General features: G+C 45.9%; 1 protein-coding gene across 1 annotated transcript in view; it reads right to left on the reverse strand.

Moving 5' to 3' along the window:
- The window catches only part of FLI1 (Fli-1 proto-oncogene, ETS transcription factor), a 140,249-nt gene that overhangs the window by 9,295 nt on the left and 115,816 nt on the right, over positions 1-15,138 (reverse strand). The window lies entirely within an intron of this gene.

Consider the following 15,138-nt stretch of genomic DNA (forward strand, 5'->3'; position numbering starts at 1 on the left):
GGATGTAAAACTTCTCTGAGCCTCCATTCACTTTCATATAAATTTTAAAAAATTAAATAGTTTATTTAGCTATGAGGTGTGGTCATTACCAAATACGAACATGTGTGAAATGGTTTTTTCAAAATAATACTTTCTATAATTACACTGTAATACAAGGCTAGAGAGGGAGAACACAGCTGGGTAGAGAAGGCGCTCGGAGCAATTCTGAGGAGACTGGGAAGGGCTGGCCAGGGGTAGGATGGTTCAAAGCCCAGGATGCGGAGGGTCCATTGGAGGCTGCACGGAGCCCTGTACGTTGCTGCCAAGAGACGCTCTGAGGCGTGAGCACATGTCAGCTCTCTGAAGCCTCTTATGGATTTCTGCTGGAAATGGAGAAGGTTGGCTATGATGACCACAGAGAAATGACAGGGCTAGAGATCTGGAGAAAAACAGAGTTGAGTCATGACATGAGTGGCTAGAAAGCTGCTTCCTACCCAGAAGTGCCTGGGAGCACGCCTCCAGATCACCTTGCACACTTCTCCATCGAACTTGAGCATTTGTGACCCAAACTTCTTTCTCAAAAGAATTCACTTGCTGACATGCTGAACTCAGTATGTAACTAGCTCGCTGGAAATATCTCTTTTTGTCTGTCTCTTGGGGTGCGTTCTGCTGAGACACTGAGCAGGGATAGTGGAAGAGCCGAAGGACACGGAATTATGACTTTCAAAGTCTTTCCATGAACAACAAAGAAACCATAAAACCCTCCAAACAAATGGAGGACAAACCTCATCAAACAATTGTCTGACAGGGTGAAACACAAACCATTCCCTTCCACCCCATCCCGAGCCTCTCAGACAAATGAGAGTGAAGAGAGAGGAAGATGTATGGACTCGTCCGAGTGCCTGCCCTCAGAGTTTCTGGCTAAGAAGAACCAAGAGACAAGGACATTTGTCTTGTGGAAAAATCCACGTGCAGATGCGCATTCCTCATGGCTCTGGAAAAGCCAGTTCAGTTTTCAAATTACAGTCTTTAGCAATTGGCATGAAAAAGCAAAACAGAAAGTGCGGGGGATAGGATTTGGAGGAAGGGCAGAGAGGGGGGAAAGGAGAGAGAGAGAAACGAGCTCAACTCATGGTAATCCGCCTGTTTTTATTTCATTTGACTTTTACTCTCACAGTTCTACCTGCAAGTATTCTTCTTCTTACAAAAAACAAAATTAAAAAAAATTTTGAACAAAAAAACAGAAAAAGCAATTTGTTTACAAGTTTGGGGTGGAGGTGCTAATGGGTACTTTCTGGGATGTATTTCAGAGGTCTAGGAAGTGGGTATATGGTGCTGATATAAGCAAAAGGAAAGTTGAGACTCTTTAAGGGACTTTCTTTTGGGGGGTGAGGGTAATGGTTAAGCCTCCAATAACGTATTTGGAACAGATTTCTTCCATGTGTTGTGCACTTGGCCTTATCGTGGTTGTGAGGGAATATGGAATAAGTTCCCTGTCCGTGCATTAAAAACAAGAAGATAACTAAAGGGATGAAGAAGTGTGGGCCATGTCCTAAAGGAGTTGTGGAGTTATGAAGGACTATTGACGGCTAAAGACGGAGAAGGAAGTGTCGCTGGGGTGGAAGAGAATTTCATGGGGACAATGTGACATGAGTTAGACCTCCGTGGAGAAGAGACAATAAGCAGTGCAAGCGAGGACAAGCGTAAGTGGGGGCGTAAGACTGTAGAACTAGTGTGTGAGACAAACTTGGGTGGAACTGCAAGACTGAAGTAGAGGGGTTGTCATGAATTGAATTGTATTCTGGTAAAATAGAGCTTGACTTGCCTGGGCTACGAGTCTCTGGTGGAATGGTTGTGTAATTATGTACTATAGCAGTTTTGTAATGATCCTCCATAGTGTGGTCTGATGCAACAAACCAATCAGTTGTAAGCAGACTAAGGGTGGAACACAACATCTTTATTCCGATCACAGACCTTATCTGATGTAAAGGAACCTTCCCTGCGGTGGGGTCTGGGATATCTTTTACTTTACAGAAGATAAAAGGAGAGAGAAAAGTGCACAGCAGAGAGGGAGCTTTTACTACCAAAAAAGAATAACGGTGGTGCATGCTTTGAACCTGGGTGCCTTCGCCGAGAGATTCCTAGGTACAGGGAAACGCTGAGGCCAAGACACGGGAAATCTCTAAGGAAGAGCAGGACTTCGGTACTGAAAGGAAACAAGGATTTCTTTCCGTCCTTTTTCTTTTCTTTTCTTTCAGGAGAGAAAGCCTTTCCCTAGAACGGACAGCCGGAATTCTGCCTCCTCTGAGAACTATTGAACTATGAGAAGATCCCTTCCAGTGGGCTAACGCGCCCGTTTGTGGTAGTCCTGTTATGGCAGAACAACAGGGCTAAGACAGGGCTGCGACGAGGGGTTAGCAGAGAAGGCTGAAGCCACGATAAGACTCAAGGCAGCCTGGATGGAAGTTAAGTACACTTGATGACCGTGGTGTTATAAAACCAAACTCACCGCCTTTGAGTCAATGCTGACTCATAGCGACAACGCGTGATTGTCCAAAGCTATCACTCTATCAGATTCTGAAGTTGATCAAGCATGTAACCGAGAGGCATTGATGATTACTGGCAACCAAATGTGAAAGTTAGAATCAAAGAGAAAGGGTCAGTAGTTGGGAAATATCGCCTTGATGATAGAATCAAAACTAGAGTTCGAATGATAAAATTTTGCAAGCCCAATAACTTCTTCTTTGCAAATGTCCGTTTTCAACAACATAAATGGGAAGTTACACATAGACCTCACCATATGAAATATACAGGAATTAAATCAACCACATCTGTGCAAAAACATGATGGAGATGCTCAGTATGACCAGCCAGAAGAAGGCCAAGGGTCGGCTGTGGAACAGATAATCAACTATTCATATGCAAGCCAGGTTAAAGCTTTATAAAATTAAACAAGTGCACTGGAGAGCCAAAGAGATCCTTGAATATATCCCATGTAACTTTAGAGACCATTTCAAGAAAATATTTTAAGCATTAAAAGCCAATGACTGAAGATTAGAGAGTTGTGGGAAGTCATTAAGAACACTCTACACAAAGAAAGCAAAAGCTCACGACAATGGCATGGAAGAAAGAAAAGACCAAAGTGAATACCAGGAGGTATTCTGGAATTTGCGGTCGAACAGAAAATAAGCTAAAGTCGCTGGAAGAAATAAAGTGAAAAAGCTGTGCTGGAGATTCTCTAAAAGCAGCCTGAGAAGAAGAAGTAGAATAAATAAATGTGCAAAGACTTGAAACTGGAAAGCATAAAGAGAAGAATGAGGTCAGCTTTTCTGAAGCTGAAAGGACTGAATATCGAAGGAGTCTATGGACACCATAGTGGGCAATGCAGGGAACATCGAAAGAAGATGGAAGGAATGCACAGGGTTACGGTATGTGTTCAAGGCCCAATGCTGTCAAAGGAAGAAGTCCAAGCTTCACTGAAAGCATGGACCACAAATAAGCCTCCAGTAAGAGACAGACCGTCAATTCAAAGGGTTTAACAAACGGATGCAGCACTTCCTTATCTATTCCAAGAAACTTGGAACGCAGCTGCCTGGCCAATCGGCTAGAAAAGACCCTATTTTTGTCCCTTCCCCAAGGTGGCCTGACAGATTGCAAAAAGTATCAAACAATATCATTAATATCACAGGCAAACACAATTTTGTTGAGGGTGATTCAAAATGGTTGCGGCAGTATACCAGCATGGAGTAGTCAGGCATCCGTGCCCAGTTCAGAAGAGGGTGTGAAACGGGCACGCATAGCTGGCATCAGGTGGAGCTTGTCTGAAGCAGAGAATATCAGAAGCATGTTTGGGTTTTATGGACTACTCAAAGGCATTTGACTACACATTTGTTATGTGCCTCATAACACACGATGGATAGGGTTTCAGAACATGGGGGTTCCAGAATACGTCGTTGTGCTCATGAGAAGCACAGATCAAGAGGCAGCAGTTTTAACAGAAGAAGGGGACAGCGCGTGGTTTAAAATCAGGAAAGGTGTGTGCCAGGCTTGCATCCTTTGACCATACGCTCCACTCTGTACACTAAGCAAGTGACCCAAGAAACCGGGCTGCATGAAATGCTTGGCACCGGGTTTGGGAGAAGGCTCCTTAACAGCCTGTGACCTGCAGGTGACGCAACCTTGCTTGCGGAAAGTGAAGAGAACTCGAAGTACATGCCGAAGACTACAGTCCTCCATCTGGATTGCAACTCAGGGTACAGAAAACCCCAATCCTCACAACTGAACAAACAGACACCAGCACGATAAATGGGGAAAAGATCGCAGTTGTCAAGGATTTCACTTTGTTTGGATCCACAATCAACATTACTGGGCGCAGCAGTCAAGAAATCAAACCGCGTACTGCATGTAACACTTTAAAGAAGAAAAACCTATAGCTGGAAGGACTAAAGTGCACCTTGTTCTAAGTCACGATAGTTTCCGTTGCCTCATCTGTGAAAGCTGGCCAACGAATAAGGAAGGTGGAATCATGAAGTGGGCAAGGAATATGGAAATTACCCTCGGCTGCCGGAGAACAAAAAGATCTGTCGCGCAAGAAGCATAGTCAGAAATCAAGACTATGGGAGACTTGGTCTCGTGTGCTTTGGACCCGTGGCCGGGAGGGGCCGATCCCTTCAGGAAGACATCATGTGTGGTGCAGTAGAGCGGCAGTGAGAAGAAGGAAAACCTTCAGAGAGATGAACTGACACAGTGGTTGGAACAATGGGCTCCAACGGAACGATGGCTGGTGCAGGACTGGGCGGTGCTTGGTCCTGTTGTGTACAGGGCTGCTAGAGTCGGAAGAGACTCGATGGCACTGAACGACAACGTGGGCTTACTGCGCTAACCGCCATCTCTAAGGGTCTTAGTCTGAGGTGATCAGGAATGTGGCCGTATAAACCTTTATGTTACCTCTGCGATTACACAGCATCAGGCCATTCATGTATAAGGCAGAGGCTACATCCAAGACAAAGGACTAGCTGCCAGACACTGAAGTTATCTTAGTTGGATTTCTATGCTGTTAAGTCATTTCTGAAAGGAGGGTTAAATTCTCTCTACTAAAAGTTATGCAAGTGAAAATTTAGCAGTGTGACCAATTTTAATACACACCAAGAGATGGGTCTAAATAAAGGTAGCAAAGCTTGGACCCGCTTCAACCCGCATTTCTGCACAAACAATAGCATTCCCAGAGCCTGATTCCTGGCTGCTTCCAAACTCCTGGGTAGTCAGCAGCTGGTCAGCAAATGAAGAAACCAAGGAGCCACCTGAATGCGGTGCACAGGGTCTGCTTCCTGAAAATGCCTCTCCAAAGACAAGGTTAAACAGAGCCAATGGCACGGGGTTAAATGAAATACAGCCATGAGGGCCCAGCAGCCAGAGCTCGTGATGTCAGAACTTGTTTGGGATGGCCAGTGCTTTGTCAGCAGAAACTCACACCCTGCTTCCGACCAGTTGACATCTATGGATTTATGGAGAACCCAGATGACAAATCTCACTGGGAGTCTTTTCAGAGAAGTCACCAGAAGACCCTTATTTGGGCATTAATGGCTTTGGGCATTTTGAAATCAACTTTTGCCAAAGCAAAGAGAACTGATCCTTGTTCAGGCAACTCAGGGCCTTGCCAGTGATTGTGCATGACCCGGTCTCCACACGGACAGGCCGAGCAGTGTGCCTATTATGTGATGCTCAAGGAATAGAACTGGACACTAAATGGTCTCTTAGGTTCTAGGAGAGGCTCCCTGGGCAGAGAAATATGAATATGGAGATTTTCCCCCTGAAACATTCCTGTTGGGAGGAGAAAACTTTATCTATCTGGACATGACTCTTCCATAGACAGCACAATGTTCCTGTGTGAAATCTTTTAAACTAGTCTTAGATATAGCCAAACACCTCAGGAAAGATCTGTCTGTCTGTCTGTCTGTCTGTCTGATGCCTCAGGATGTTGACCGGAGGACCCACATGTAGTCATGCAATGCAGCCCTGGCTGTGTGGTGACCTCACTCAGAGGCCGAGAGACAGGAACAGCAGGGCACAAAGCCTTCTCTCTCTCCCTCCTGTACGACATAAGGCCTCACTCCCAATGACTCTGTGGAAAAAAATGGAATAGTCCCTGAGACTTCTCATTGAATTTCTGGTTGCTGCTGAAAGGGTTGGCAACACCCAGCCCTGTTTATCCCTGGAAAGCCCAGCTTCTGAATGCAGGCCTTTCAGTCCAGGACTGGGCAAGGCTGCCCGTGCTCAGAGCAGGGCTCTGGGCCAGATCCAAACCTCCTGTCTTGAAGGAGAGAGGATGCCAAATGAGAGATGCTCAAATACAGGGGTCCCTGAGACTTCCTCCGAAGAAACCCAGCCCACCAAGGGGATGATTACTTAGTCAGCGCCGGACAGGGAAGAGCCACGGAGAGGATCAATGGGCTTTGTTGCTGGGCAGTGTCCTTCTAGCCTGATGGGTTGTCCTTCCAGCCACCTTCTCCCTCTGAGGCCTCGTTATTCCAATTGGCCAAGTCTTAAAAGAGGAGAGGTTCTGAGGGCCACCAAGCCAGCACAGGCTGGGGGCTGCCTTTGACGCTACGCCACCCCAGTGCAAAGCCGCCCTGCTTCCTGTGCCTGTCCAGCCCACAATTCACAACCAGGACCTTTTTCTGACTGCTGCAACTCTTGCCCCGCCCCACCAGTGACCACAGCAATACTGACTCGATATCTGACCTACAGACTCAACTAAAGGCCCTACTGGCCCGGCCTCCTACTTCAAACATGGTTCAGAGAAAATGCCAGAGCGATTCAAGATGATGTGGAGTTCAGGGTTTTATCAGGAAGGCATGCCTTCTCTCTGCTGCCGAACATCGGGTTCGTTTGTGGTTATCGCTCGGACTTTAGAATCAGGTAGACCTGCCTTCACATCCTGGATCTGCTGTTCACTCTGCGATGTGAGAGTGACAAAATCACTCCACCTTTGCCATCATTTGGGCTCTGGTTTTTCTTAAAAGAACCTTCTTTTGCTTTGCTAGTGAATGCTCCCTAGGTTTGCGATGATGAGGTTTAATCATGTTCAGTAGGTGCTCCTGGTAGCGTAAATGGCTACTCTTTATCAGAAAGGTTGCCAGTTTGAGTCCCCTCAGAGGCACCTGGGGGAAAGGTCTGCCAATCTACTTCTGAAAAGCAGCATTGGAGCCCCTGGGGAGTGGGGTTCCACTGTGACACGCATGGCATCACCATGCGTTGGAAGCTACTTGATAGCAACAGATGATCATTTAAGAACACACATAACAAATGTACAGTCCACTCAGTCTTGCTTGTCCCTCTACAATGTTTTCCTTGGTGAAATAAGGTTACAAAGCTCACCCAGAGAGGCCTTACAAAGACATAGTATCTTCACCTGAGCACCATCAAGGCAGAAAGGAGAGACAATTCCACTGCTTTGCGTCTAGGGCAATGAGTCCAGTCCTAGGGAGAGACAGGGCTGTCTACTCCCATAAACAGTTCACCGTCCCAATCCAGCAGATACTCACTCCCGCAGGAGTGATAGGGAAATCCTACTGAAAATTCAAGTCAAGATGTGGGAAGGGGGCATGGATGTTTCAGAGAAGGCAATTGCATTTCTGCTGGTAGGAAACTGGGGAGGAGTAACATCCCACTGGGGGGGGGGGAAGCTTGACAATACTGCTGTGGAACCCAAGGTGAGACGACGCCTGGTACTAGGTTCTTCACGGAACACTTTTGACCCAGTTTCTATGCAACCCTTGGCGACGCAGTCTGTGTGCTGTAGACTATGGGGACTTTGGACTCACGTCCTTCCTAGGTCACACTCGCTGCGGAAGTCCCACTAAGTGAACTTGTCTTTACCCTAAACTCACTGGGCTTCAGGCTGAAAGCCCCCAGCGTAGCGGTTCTCAACCTTCCTAATGCCGCAGCCCTTTAATACAGTTCCTCGTGTGGTAGTGACCCCAACTATAAATTTATTTTTGTTGCTACTTCGTAACTGTAATTTTCCTACTGTTATGAATCGACATGTAAATATCTGATATGCAGGATGCATTTTCATTGTTACAAATTGAACATCATTAAAGCATAGTGATTAATCACAAAAACAATATGTAATTATAGATTGTGAAATATTTATTTCTAATTACAAAAAAATGAACCTCTGTCGTGAAGCATGGTGTAGCATGGGTAAGCGTCTTCACGCCGGGCACTCCTATGTGGGTGTACCTGAATGTGGGTGGTCCCCCCTGGAGACGGATAGAGGAGCGGTGTCTCGGTTCCTAAGACCATTGGAAATATGTATTTTCCGATAGGCTTAGGCGACCCCTGTGAAAGGGTTGTTTGACCCCCAAAGGGGTGGCGGCCCACAGGTTGAGAACCGCTGCCCTAGTGTGAGAAGCAAGTGACTGCTAGCCCAAGGGCACGGAAGCGGTGGACGTTGGACATTGGTTCAAATCTCTTGTCTGAGGGCGCCCAATGACGGGTGGCCTGAACTACCATACACATCATTTTAATGCCCTCCTTGCTTCATTATGACATGTCTTCATCTGGTAGGTGTGGTTTTGCTGTTCTGAGTGAATATTATTGGAAGATTGTCCTTTCACCAATCCCTGTTGTTTGGGTAAATAGTGTACAGTCATTTAAGAGTTCAATCTGGACAAGTCAAAGATTCACGTATTGCCATTCATAGCAGGCCTACACTGGTATAATTTCCCTTTCTCGACAGTGTTTTAACTTCTACATGATTGGCTAAACTAATGACACTATCAATGCATAGTGGTTACCACAAACTCGCCAGCCAGCTCCTCAGGAAAAGGATGAAGCTTTCTACTCCCGTGAAGACTTTCAAGCTCAGAGACGTATGGGGCGATTCTACGTTGCCCTATAGGGTCACTATGAGTCAGCAGTGATTTGTTGGCAGTGGAAGGGATGCCCCAGGGGGATGATCAATAATGTCTCTTCCATAAAATGACAACGATGCCTCTAAGGTGAACCAGAGACATATATAAACAAACCATAGATGCATGAAGGGGTTTTGAGCTTGCATTTAATTCTGTTCCCAATTTAAGAACAAGTAGTTCTTCTGCTTGATATTCTACCTCATAAAGAGATCGCTGAAAATATGGGAACTGTAGCAAAGTGTGGTGAAGACATTAGACGGTGCCTGGACATCCGAAAGATAGTGTCTGGGGTCTTAAAGACTTGTATTCAAAAAGAAGCCAGGCATCGACTAAGTCCACATGGAAGAAGCATACTAGCCTGTGTGATCCAAGGATTGTAAATAATATGATCCAAATCTAAAGGAGGGAATAGCATCAGAGCTTGAATTGTGAGCACCTGGTTTGCAGAAGGCTCTGGATGACAGGGGAAGCCCCAAATCCCTTTGCAGGATCCCCACATGGATTAAGTCTCTGATGAATCTCCTCCGATTGTAGTTTAGGGGTGTCAATAGCCCTGCTGCCAGACAGAGATCATTGTAAAGTCAATTACGGAAAACAGTTTTAGCTTGTTTGCTCTCTTTTAAAAGTGATTTTCTGTATATGAAATCTAAGTAGGTAAATCTAGAGAGACAGTAACTGGATTGATGGTTCTTTGGGGGTACAGCAGGTGAGGTTGGGGTAAATAGGGAGCTAATAGTGATCAGTACGAGAAAGAAGAAAATGTTCTAAAACTGCAGTGATGATTGTACAGACTGTACAGATCTTCTTGATGTGATTGAGCTACTTAATTGTATGATATGTGAATTATATGCCAATAAAACTGTTTTAAAAATCATTTTTGATTATTAACCCAATACAAGTAGCTCCTAAAGATATTCTGAAAGCAAAAAATAAATGCATTACAGTCTCAGAAACTCCAAGGGGCGGGCCTACCCAGTCCTAGAGGGTCACTGTGAGTCGGCATTGATTCGGGGGCAGTGAGTGTTGGAGCTACTGTAGAGATGAGTCCCGACTCATGAAGAGCCCGTGCGCAGGGAAACAAAATATTGCCCAATTCTGTACCATTCTCGTGATCTGCTGTGGATCAACCTGTTAAGATGCAGAGGATTTTCATTGGCTGATGTTCAGGAGCCGACCACCAGGTTTTACTTCCTAGTCCATTTTTAGTCTGGGAGCTCCATTGAAATCTGTTTCCCATCACAGCCACCTGCAGGTCTCCCCTGATGGATAAGTGCACATGAAGACCACGGACTCGGGATTGAATGGGGGGCTCTCATGTGGAAGGCAAAGAGTCTAACACTGAACAACAGTGTCCCCCATTGGCGAACTGGCTTAGGTATCACTCAGCATCAGTTGATGGTGCCTTCTCTACCTTGCCCACCGGTATGCCCCTGTCCAGTTGGGCCCTGGAGATCAGTAGTGGGTCATCACCTCATTTCAACCTCTTCTACAGGGCAGTGTTTGTCTCAAATAGCAAACAGTATCCTGGCTGCCATTGAGATGGTGGTAGGAGCAAAATCTCCAGGCAAGGATTTCCTCAGATTTGGAATTCACAGGGGGAAAAAAACTAAAACAAAACAAAACATTATGGATCAGATTTCCCAAGCTCCAAGATCTTGTCTTGGCATCCAAACAGCCTCTCAGCCCTCAGCCCTCGCCCAGCTGCGGAGAACATAATGCAGGCACTGTTGAAGGTATTATAAATGCAAAAGGAAAAGGGGCCATATGAGGAAAACGCTTGAAAAACAGCTTTAACCTTTATCAAGGCAAGTGGTACTTTCGTGGGGGCACATCCAGGCCCCCGACACATGAGGCTTTGCACCCTTTCCTGGAGGACAAAGCTCACAGGTGACGGTCGCCTGCTTATTGTCCTCATCTTGATCAACCTTATGCTGTTCTTATTTGGGAATTTACCTTTGGGAAGAGAGAGACAATTATAATAGTCTCTATTGTAAATATTTGTTCGTTTGTTTAGCTTATTGGCCTTAACGGATACTTTATGCCCCACAACACAGTCCTTCAACATTTCATGGAATAGTCACCACTGTGCCAGACATTAGTCTATGTGCTGAGACCCTAACAATGACTCGGAAAAAACCACTGCTTTCCATAGGAGCTTCCGTTCAAAGTGAAGAATAAACTATACTGGAACAGAGAATGGCTAAGGATTACGAGTGAAAGGCAATACAGGGACAGGGAAAGACTGTGCTGAGATGGGGAGGGCTTCATTCAAAACGCATAATGTGACTGGAGATTCCATCTGTCCAATGTTATTAAACTTGAGCTCTATGTAGCACCATCATCTTATGAAAGAAGCGACATGGATTACAACATCCACTGGAAAGTCCGTTCCTTTTCCACTAGTTCTTTATTTGGTGAGAATTGCTTTATGGTGGAAGAACCTAAAAACTTGACAGCTTCTCTTTGATGTTTGAGGGAGAGACAGGGAAAGGTCAGATGAAGCCAGCCTAGTAAAGATTTTACCACGGTTGTACATTTAGGGTTATTGCTCAATCTATGGCTTTAGGCTCATTCTGATTTACAATTGCCATTCGGATCAAGACATTTAAATGCCCAACATTTCCTATGTCTCGCTTCTTGACCTGCATCAAAGGTCACTTGAGAGAAAGGGCAATTCTCTGGGGCCAGTGGAGGACGTGGAAATGTTTGTTCCTGCAGAAGAACACTCAGCCTGAAGCCTATGGAGGGTGAGGACTGGGCGCTCTAGTCCTTGAATTGTCATCCACATATCACACAGAATCACGGTCGTTACGAAAAGAAGAACCATCAATTCTTGGTAGGTGGAATGGAGTCTCCCTTATTATATCATAGAATCAGAGGTTCCTTTTCAGGCTGGAAGGGACCTCAGACATTATCTAAACCAGACATGCAAATTAGCACAGGCCTGGAGGCCCAATGCCTGAGAGAAAGCATATGTGGCCAAGGAAGAATTTTAATAGAAATTGAAATTGTGACTCAGAGGATACAAACTGCCTTTCTTTAAACTCCTCGAGGATATTGGGCAGGACCGATCATTATTTTGCAGGCAGGCCAAAGACATGTTGAGCTCAACTTCCAGATCATACCGAGTGATTTTCATCTTTGTGGAAGAGTGGTAACTAAATCTTACCAGGTACTGGGCTATTTGTGCTGCTGTTACAGGCTCTCTGAGATGTTCATGGGAAGGAATTCCACAATTTCTCTTTAATCCGTTCTCAACAGGAAAGCAGCTCAGTGCAACATAAGCAAGCCCCGGAATGAGCATCCGAATCCCTGTCTGCTCCCTCCTCCTTCTGCCACGGCCACCAGCTGGGTGAACTTAGGCAAGTGACTCATCCTCTTTAAAAGGTGGGTAATGTATAGATGAAAGGGAGCTGCTGGGCAAAGAATGAGTACTGCGCGGTTCTCTGAGTTCAGGAAAGGGAGGGGCACATTTCACACCCCAGGGTTCTTTGGAGAAAGTTGATGTGATTATGTGTGGGCATCCCAGCTACCAACTCATGGTGACTCGGTGCATTCAGCAGAACACTGCCTGGTCCTGCGCCAGCACCACCATCGGTTGCATCTTGGGATATTGTGACACGTGGGGTTCTCACTAGCTGACTTTTGGAAGTAGATTACCAGGCCTTTCCTTCCAGTTCGTTTTAGTCTGGGAGATCAGCTCAAACCTGCAGGCCATCACAGCAAAATCTGCAAACCACATCGGGTGGGGCACGTGAGGTGCACTGACAGGGAACTAAGCCTGTTCTCCCAAAAGGAACACAATGACTTAAGTGAGATACAGACAAGCACATGAGTTCATTTGATCTCAAAGCAGCCCCCAGGGGTCAGAAGCAGCGGCCAGATTTTCTTCCCAGGAGCAGCTGGTGGATTCCAACTGCTGACCTTTCAGTTAACAGTTGAGCCTTTAGTCACTGTTGCCACGGGGTTCCTCTCAAGTGAGATGGCGTGTGAGCATGCTTCATCCATTCCCAAATGTCTTCTGTGGCTGTTAGCCTTTTTCAAGTTGACTTCACGGCAGAGAAGTTCACCTTTCTTGCGCCATCCAAAGCAAGCTCCTTCTGGTTCTTTAGAGGAACCGAAGGGTTCAACAAACATTTCCTTAACTTGACAGACTACGTTTTCCTTCCCTGAGTGAATCCATCAACTGCCAGGGACAGTTTGTGAATCTCTGTAGGGCTGGAGAAAGGGATATAGGGCAAAACTCACAATTATAGACTACAAAGAAATCTGTAATTAGCTCCATAATAGCTGGTGAGTGTGGGAGAGTTCAGAGCAGAGACTGTAGTCTTTAGGAGTAAGGAAAAAATGTTGATGCGGGTGGAACTTGACTTGGTCTTTGAAGGTGTGTTGGATTTTGCCAGAGAAACGGGAGGTCTACTTCATTTCCCACCTCCCCTAGAGATGATGCCTGACACAAGAAGTCGACCGTCTTCAAAGAGTCAAGTTCAACCTTTCTCTGCTCCTTCAGTGTAGGAGACAAGAGATCTCCAAGACTAGACAAAATTAGCATATTCAGGTTTGGGTTTGTTTCTAGCTTTAGCAGTCCTCCCCCCGCCCCCCAGGGATATGTCATGAGAAATAAGCTCTTAATTATCTTAGGGAGGAGCTTCTCTGGAGAGAGGAAGTGGGTACATCTACAAAAAGAATTTAGGAAAGGTTGTTATGTTAAAATAACAAATCTAGATAGATAGATAGATAGATAGATAGATAGATAGATAGATAGATAGATAGATAAAAAGAGATAGCCCTATAGAAGTTGGTTTACACACTTGGGAGTAACTAGTTTCTTTTAAATACTTTCCAGTAGCCCCAAACAAGCTACTTGTGGGAACATTTCTAAACCAGTGTTTGTTTTTCAGGGCGAGAGGTAATAGTGTTATTATACCCTGTTCTGATGGAGCCACATCTGGAGGACCGCCTGCATTTCTGGGGACACCTCAGAATGATCAACCATTTGAGATCAGAAGCGTAGCACTTAGCCCAGGCTAACATTCCGAAGAGCTAGGAAAGGAGGAGAATGGAAACAGGGAACACAGGCGGAAGTGGGGGTGGTGACGCCACATGGAGAGGTTTGCAGTAAATGAGAAAAACAAACGTGTGGGAATTGAGTGTAAAACTGAAGCTCCACTCTGTAAACCATCACCGAATTCACCAACAAAGTAACACCAAGTGTCATGTGCAAAGCAAAGGCACATTTGTTGCACTACTCTATGAAGTGGGCACCACTGATAAGTCATTTAGGATGCCGAGGAACAAGTCCCGTTTGACACAGGACTTTGGGACCCTATTGCTGAAAATAACTAACTAGGGTTCTCTCGTGTTTCGATCACAAACCGGAACCACGTGGCAAGGGAACGGCTAACCCACCAGGGCAATTTCCATCTGAGTCTTGGCTTTCCTGTCCCGAGGAGGGTGGTAGGTTCGAGTCAAAGGGAAACCTGGCAGAGATGGGAGGCCTAAGAGAGAAACAGCCAGGGGTCTGGAGATGAATCAGAAGTTCAAAACCCAAAGTGCTCACTCAGTGAGTGCGAAATGGAAGTTACCTGAATTGTCCTGGAGCTCCACCTTGCTACACAGGTCCCAGTCCCGGGCGGCTGCCCTGTTGGTGGTGTGAGGAACGGTGATTTGACTAGGACCTGACTGCAACGGTGATAAGTTGCCCCATACGCTTTTCCCACTGCCTTCTCCATCTTACCCCATCTCCCCTTGGAGATTTATTTAAAGTTTCTCTCTCTTCTTAAAATGCAGATGATCTATCAGGGTCCAAGCATGAATTGTCATGTCCTGATTTCGATAGAGCCAAATGAGTTCTGGGCTCATTTCCCAAGGAAACCCTTAAAAGTAGATTTGATAAGTATAAACATAAAAAATACACCCAAGACATCAGGAAGGCCCAAGTGGGAAGTTGTAAGCAGCCAGGAATTGGACCAAGAGACAAGGAAAGATGAACACTATGGTGACAGGAGGGACACTGCGACAGAACAGTGGGGACACCTCTTTTCTCTCCATTGAGAAATCGCAAGTCACCACTAGCTCACAAAGGTGAGGCTGAGGTGGAAGGGGGCTGTTTCAGAAAAACAGTAAAATCCCAACCTCACTGCCATCAAGTCCATTCTCACTCATGAAGACCCCACAGGACAGAGAAGAAGTGCCTCTCAGGGCATCTCGGAGGCCACAGAACACGCTTTATGGGCGCAGAG

This window comes from Tenrec ecaudatus, chromosome 12, assembly GCF_050624435.1.
Source record: "Tenrec ecaudatus isolate mTenEca1 chromosome 12, mTenEca1.hap1, whole genome shotgun sequence".
In the NCBI taxonomy this organism is placed as follows: Eukaryota; Metazoa; Chordata; class Mammalia; order Afrosoricida; family Tenrecidae; genus Tenrec; species Tenrec ecaudatus.